Genomic DNA, 7520 nt, shown 5'->3' on the forward strand with positions numbered 1-7520 from the left:
GGTGTGCCAGTTGGCGTTGTTGTGAGAGGCTGTGCTTGTTTGACTTCAGTGAATTGTTTTGAATACTCTTTCAACTCATTTACCCATTTGATGACAGTTGATTTACGAGTTCACCTGCCCACAACACACTGAATGTTCAGCAGTTTTTGACCCAAAACAGCATGACCCCCATGCTCCACCCTCCCTATTCACCCAATCTCACGCCAAGTGACTTTAATTTGTTTCCCTGGATGAAAAAAAGTCCTCAAAGGGAAACATTTTGCTGATATGGAAGAGGTGAAACAAACAACAGCGGAAACACTAAACAGTATCAAAATCAGTGAGTTCAAAACCTGTTTTGAGCAGTGGAAAAATATATCAATAGGTGTATTGCATCAAATGGAGAGTACTTTGAAGATGATTGACGTTTAAATATGTAAGAATAAATACACATATTTTATAAATAATTTCTTTTTCTTTGGGTTCCCCCTCATGTTATCTCAGTTAATCCTTATACTCTATGAAGTATACCATGGTTATCTGAAGGTTACAGTTGACAAAACCAAGACACACAGATTTTAACAACCTTGGCCAGGAGAAAATTAATGTTATGTGTATTGTCTTGCCAAATCTCTTTATTTTGTTATTATTAATTTCAGAAGGTTCTTTAGAATAAACCAATTTTATATTTTCTTAAAAGCAATATCTGAAATTAACATACAATGTGATAATTCAACTTCCTTATTTTAGTAAAGAACATGGTTACGTGTTAATTATTAATTAGAAGGATGGAAGAGAAACTTATTTACCCAGATGATCTAATTTTGATTGGGAGCTGAGGACCATGTGATGGGTAAAGAGAGAATAACACTGAAAATTTCAAAGGAGCCCAGTTTTCTTTTGCTTTCATTTATCATAAATAGAAATGTCAGGTAAAAGGATAAATTACTGTTACTAGAATGCGGACTCACTGGAGAAGAAAAACAAGTCATACAAAGGAGTTACTCAACCACATATGAATAAAAAGGAATAATTCATCTTCAGAGAGTGTCAAATCACCTAATTTTGTGATGGTGATAGGTGTGTAACTTCTCTGACAACTGCTCCTGTGAGCTGCCAAAAAGAGGAAGAATAGCAAAAGCAGTAACTCTGCCTTCTTCCAAGAGGGTTCAGGAGCATTCAAGTAGAGGTTGGGTATCTACTCATCCAGAGGGTAATGGGATCAAGGATTTGGCTTTCAAAATGGAGGTAAGATTAGCAGTAGAAAAGAGTGATACTAGTGACCCCTAAGATTTTCATCAGTCCTGCAGTTACATTTCTGAGACTTCACATGCAGCTTCCACAGTAGTTGAACTGTTTAACTTGAACCCGTGCCAGAATTCCATCTTGGACACCATCTGTCTGTGAGGAGCAGAGTTTACTGATGTGAAATAAGCAGCTTCATTTTTTATTTAAAAAAATCATTTTATTACAAATAAATGTTTGTGTACCTTCCTTTTTAATTCAAATTAAAAAAGCCTTATGGATCCTATTTGTAAATTACTTCAACTTCTAAGTATTATTTATACTGCATTTTGTATCTTATTGAATATAAGGGTGTGGATGACAAACTCTGCAATGGGAAGCAGCTGTTTTATACATAAAATTGATTGATTACTGTTTATAATCAAGCACTGTTAATTAGCATCAGATCCGCTCATACATTATTTGAAACAGATAAATAATTTTGTGAATATTGTTAAACAATAGAACATACCCTAAATAAAAAATTACAACTTAAAGTGTATTTGCTTAATTTTGTAAACTGGTAATTTTAGATAAAAAGCAATTAAATTCATGCTTTTATTCATAATGTGAAAATTTTAAATCTGTTTCCAAATAGTGTTGATATTATCATTATGTTATAGTAGTGCAAAATTTGGCACAGAGCATTTTGATTAGAAATGTATTTATTTTAAATACTTCATATAAATTAATTGCATGTGCATAGAAACATGCATGCATCAATGCATAATAAAAAGGTTTCAAATATAAGAGTTTTTAATGTTTGCAACAATGTACATTAAGTATTACACACATTAAAGTTCTATACTTTAAAATTCTGAGATTAAGAAAGTAATAATTACTTGGAAGGATTATTCTTTATTCAGTTTATATCAGAAGAAATTTAACCTCAGAGAGTTCAGCGTCTGTCAGTGACCATAATATATTTTTTCTAAGTCCTGGGAAGAACGCCTCGATTACAGTGCTGTGGAGTAAATCCGGATTATGGTTGCCTTGCTTTTCTCTTTTGTAGCAGCTCTCTTACCCATTTTCTATTTGCTCCTTGCTCCTCCTTTGGTTAGGCCTGTGACAATGCCCTCAGCTGGGGACAGGTTCTATAACTGACTGCACTTATCTTTTCAGTTTTTAGTTGCCCATGTTTTTTCCTTTAATCATTCTTTCTCTCAGGACTTTCCACGTTCCTCTCTAGATCTGCTAATGCCTTTGCCAGGTTTGTTAGTTTGCTCTTTTATAATCTGAGGTATCCTTTGAGGCCTTGTTTTCATAATACATTCATTTCTTGGCTTACTCATTTTCTCAAAAAATGTTTGGTTTTGTCAAAAGAAGAGCAACAAAAAAAATAACACTTAAATTTGTGTCATGTGTTCCTCTTTAAAAAGGCTGCTCTTCTGGGAGAGAAGGGGACTTGGGCCTTCAGCATCCTCTGGAGAGAGTCTTTGCAGAGGCTGAAGATAAATCTTTCCCTTGTTGCCTGTGCTCTGCTGGGCTTTCACTTTTTATCTCTTTGATTTTATTTCCCCAACTCCCCTACATATGCACTATATTTTGTGTAGCTATATACTTTCTTTCACAAATGAGCCTGCTCAGACAGCCTCACAGTTTCAAAACAACAGTTGATTTTTTGCAGCACTAATTAGCCTCTTTGTATTTTTCTTTCAAGTAAAAATCTGTAAGTTTTACTATTGGATTGATGAAATCGTTGAGAGGGTCCTTCCATTGCTATCTCTAGTTTCTGGGGTGGGTAATAGTGTAGGAGCAAAGGGTGGCAGTGCCCCGGCACTGGAAGGGTAGGTGGGTTCACTGAAGTTGAATCAGGCTGTTTTGAGGAACTCTCTCCTGTACCTGGGAACCTGGCATAGTGAGAGTTTGCCACTTTCTTCAGGGACAGGATTTATCCTGAAACAAGATTGAAGGGCTGGTTATAACTAAGTGGCATGAAGGCTGAGGATATGAAGGTGCTCACTCTCTTGTACCGGGGCAGCCAATCTACAGTGTTCACTTTGCCAAGTCCATAGTCTCAATCCTAGATTTTTTATAGTAGTGGTTTTCAACCTTTGAGCTCCAAAGAGCTTTTGTTTACATAGGCTATATTTGTTGATAATTATTATGCTAAAAATTAATACTGAAAATATTTAAAATAATCTACTTGAAATAATAGGCTTTTTACATGTGAATATAACAACATTCTTATTTAAGAGATAGATCTATTTTCCAAGAAAAAATTACAAAAGTGGTGTGGTTTTAAAGTTTTGCAAATGAGTTTTAAATATCTGGCTTAATAGAAGACTCCTGGATTCTCATATCTGATTCTTTATTCAATCTGCTGTTTTGGTTGAATTATATGAGAAAAGTTTGCCGTGTCACAGGAATGTAGTTGAAAAGGGGAAGAGCATGTGAATAGCATTTTTAGGTATTTTCCCTTGTAAATACTTCAATATTCAACAAATGGCAGTTTCTTCCCAATTCATCCATATCAATGCACTTTTTGTGCTCTGTTACTTAAAAATCCACTAGTCTGTTTTGTTTTTTGAGTGCAGCTTTTATCCATGCATGATATCACAACAGTATTTATCATTTAGTTATGCAGATTTTCCAAATGTTGACACTTTTTAAAAAACAATATCAAAAATAACACATTGATATCAGAACTGATCCTATTATAAAGCCGTTAAGTGTGAGGGTACTGTCACAGTCACAGAAGCACATACAAATTTACCAGAATTCTAATTTTCATGACAAGTCTCAGATTTTGTCATGAGCAATGAATATTGTCAGTTGTTTCACTTTTGATGAGCTTCCATTATTCATTTCAAGATCATGCCCACCAAATGCCAATTCTAAGTAGCTATCATTTGTCAGTCATTTCTTTCAAATAAAATGTTTTGGGACAAAAGTAGTGAGCTTAGCGTGCAAGCCATACAATTGTTCAAGTGCTTTTGCTCAGGACAGCCACTTTAATTCAGTATGCAGCACAGGTGCTTATTTGTATTTCTCATTCTGTCATTCCGAATATTACTGAAGACATGTACTCAACATGAACATTTTATACACCTTACAAATTTTTAATGCTTCAATGATGAAATTCTTTTTTTAATTTATTTTGTCATATTATTTTTTATTTAATTATTGTTCAAGTACAGTTTTCTGTCTTATATTCCCAGACGGGCCCATCCCCACCCCCAGTGCTCCCCACCTCCCTCCCATTTCCACCCCCAACCTTAGTTATTGTCCATGTGTCCTTTATATTTGTTCCTGTGAATCCTTCCCCTTTTCCCCTGTGATTCTCTCCACTATCCCCTCTGGTCCCTGTCAGCTTGTTCTGTATTTCAGTGTCTTGGGTCATATTTTGCTTGCTTGTTTGTTTTGTTGTTTAGCTTCCTGTTAAAGGTGAGATCATATGGTATTTGTCTTTCACTGTCTGGCTTATTTCACTCAGCATAATGCTTTCCAGTTCCATCCATGATGTTGTAAAGGGTAGGAGCTCCTTCTTTCTTTCTGCTGCATAGAATTCCATTGTGTAAATGTACTATAGCTTTTTGATCCATTCATTTACTGATGGGCATGTAGGTTGCTTCCAACTCTTGGCTATTGTAAATTGTGCTGCTATGAACATTGGTGTACATACGTTCTTTTGGATTGGTGTTTAAAGGTTCTTAGGATATACTCATAATAGTGGAAATGCTGGGTCAAAAGGCACGTCCATTTTTAATTTTCTTAGAAAATTCCATACTGCTTTCCATAGTGGTTGTACCAGTCTGCAATCCCACTAACAGTGAACTAGGGTCCCCTTTTCTCCACAACCTCTCCAACATTTGTTGTTTGTTGCTTTGTTTATGATAGCCATTCTGACAACTGTAAAGTGGTATCTCATTGTGGTTTTAATTTGCATCTCTCTGATAGCTAGCGATATTGAGCATCTCTTCATGTGTCTCTGGATCCTCTGTATGTCTTCCTTGGCGAAGTGTCTGTTCAAGTCCTTCCCCCATTTTTTAATTGGGTTAGTTGTCTTCTTAGAGTGAAGTTGTGTGACTTCTTTGTATATTTTGGAGATTAAACCTTTGTCTGAGGTATCACTGGCAAATATGTTTTCCCAAACAGTTCCTTCTCTTTTTATCTTAATACTATTTTCCTTAGCCATGCAGAAGCTTTTAATTTTGATGAGATCCCTTTGTTTATTCTTTCCTTTATGTTCCTTGCTCTAGGGGACATATCAGTAAAAATGTTGCTGCGTGAAATATCTGAGATTTTCCTGCCAATGTTCTCCTCTAGGACTTTAATGGTGTCACTGCTTATATTTAAGTCTTTTACCCACCTTGAATTTATTTTGGTGTATGGTGTAAGTCGATGTTCAATTTTCGTTTTTTTGCACGTTGCTGTCCAGTTCTCCCAACACCATTTGTTGAAGAGGCTATCTTTACTCCATTTTATGTTACTGCCCCCTTTGTCAAATATTAATTGACTGTAAAGCCCTGGCTGGCGTAGCTCAGTGGATTGAGCACAGGCCTGCGAACCAGAGGATCGCGGTTCGATTCCCAGTCAGGGCACATGCCTGGGTTGCAGGCCAGTTCCCTGCAGGCCAACTCCCAGCAGGGGACACACGAAAGGCAACCATACATTGATGTTTCTCTCCCTCTCTCCAAAGATAAATAAATAAATAAAATCTTTAAAAAAAATATTAATTGACTGTAAAGATTTGGGTTTATTTCTGGGCTCTCTGTTCTATTCCATTGGTCTATGTGCCTGTTTTTATGCCAGTACCAGGCTGTTTTTATTACATTGGCCTTGTAATACAGTTTGATATCAGGTATTTTTTTTGATATCAGGTATTGTGATCCCTCCTACTTTGTTCTTCTTTCTCAAAATTGAGGCTGCTATTTGGGGTCATTTATGGTTCCATATAAATTTTTGAATTGTTTGTTCTATGTCTGTGAAATGTGCCATTGGTACTTTAATAGCTATTGCATTGAATCTGTAAATTGCTTTGGGTAGTATGGACATTTTGATGATGTTAATTCTTCCAATCCATGAACATGGTATATGTTTCCATTTGTTTGTATCTTCCTTGATTTCTGTCTTCAGTGTTGTACAGTTTTCTGCATATAGGTCTTTGACCATCTTGGTTAGGTTTATTCCCAGATATTTTATTTTTGTGTTTGCTATATCAAATGGGATATTTTTCTTGATTTCTGCTTCTGCTGATTCATTGTTAGTATATAAAAATGCCTTTGATTTCCGGATATTGACTTTGTATCCCGCTGTTTTGCCAAATTTATTTATTAGTTTGAGCAGTTTGGGGTTAGAGTCTATAGGATTTTCCAGGTACACGATCATGTCATCTGTGAACAATGACAGTTTTGTTTCCTCCTTTCCGATTTGGATGCCTTTTATTTCCTTTTCTTGTCTGATTGCTGTGGCTAGAACTTCCAATACTATATTGAATAGAAGTGGTGAAAGTGGACAACCTTGTCTTGTTCCTGATCTTAGTGGAAAAGATTTTAGTTTTTGCCCATTGAGTATGATGTTGGCTGTAGGTCTTTCATATATGGCCTTTGTTATATTGAGGAATGCTCCCTCTATTCCCACTTTTCTGAGTGCCTTTATCATAAATGGGTGTAGTACTTTATCAAAAGCTTTTTCCACATCTATTGATATGATCACGTGTTTTTTGTCTTTGGTTTTGTTCATGTGATGTATTACATTTACTGATTTGTGAATATTGAACCATCCTTGCATCCCTGGGATGAATCCCACTTGGTCATGGTGTATGATCTTTTTGGTGTATTGTTGGATGCAATTTGCCAGTGATTTGTTGAGGATTTTAGCATCTATGTTCATCAGCAATATTGACCTGAAGTTCTCTTTCTTCACTGTGTCTCTATCTGTCAAACATGGAATTCTTAAATGAAGTGAGATCTTTAGCCCCGTGAGTGTGTGGCAGTGAAAACTACAATGATAAAACAACTCCTGTACAGTTTAATGCCCTGTCTTGATTCGCTAAGGTGCCAGGAGTTTTAGCCACCATTGCGTTTGCCCCATTGGTTTGATTTAGCAGACCCCCTCACGAATGTGCAGACTGGACTTTTAAAACCACTGATCTATGCTAATTGTTCTAAAGGGAAGTGTACATTACCAATATCCACAAAATAGTTGCATCAATCCATAAACATCCAATAATCATTAACCCTTATAGTTATGTATGACAAAAGCATGTGGAAGAGCAAACTAATTCACAAAGGAAGGTGGGTGCAATCAAAGCT

Source organism: Sturnira hondurensis, unplaced genomic scaffold, assembly GCF_014824575.4.
Source record: "Sturnira hondurensis isolate 20B ecotype Veracruz unplaced genomic scaffold, ASM1482457v3 Scaffold0000566, whole genome shotgun sequence".
Lineage (NCBI taxonomy): Eukaryota > Metazoa > Chordata > Mammalia > Chiroptera > Phyllostomidae > Sturnira > Sturnira hondurensis.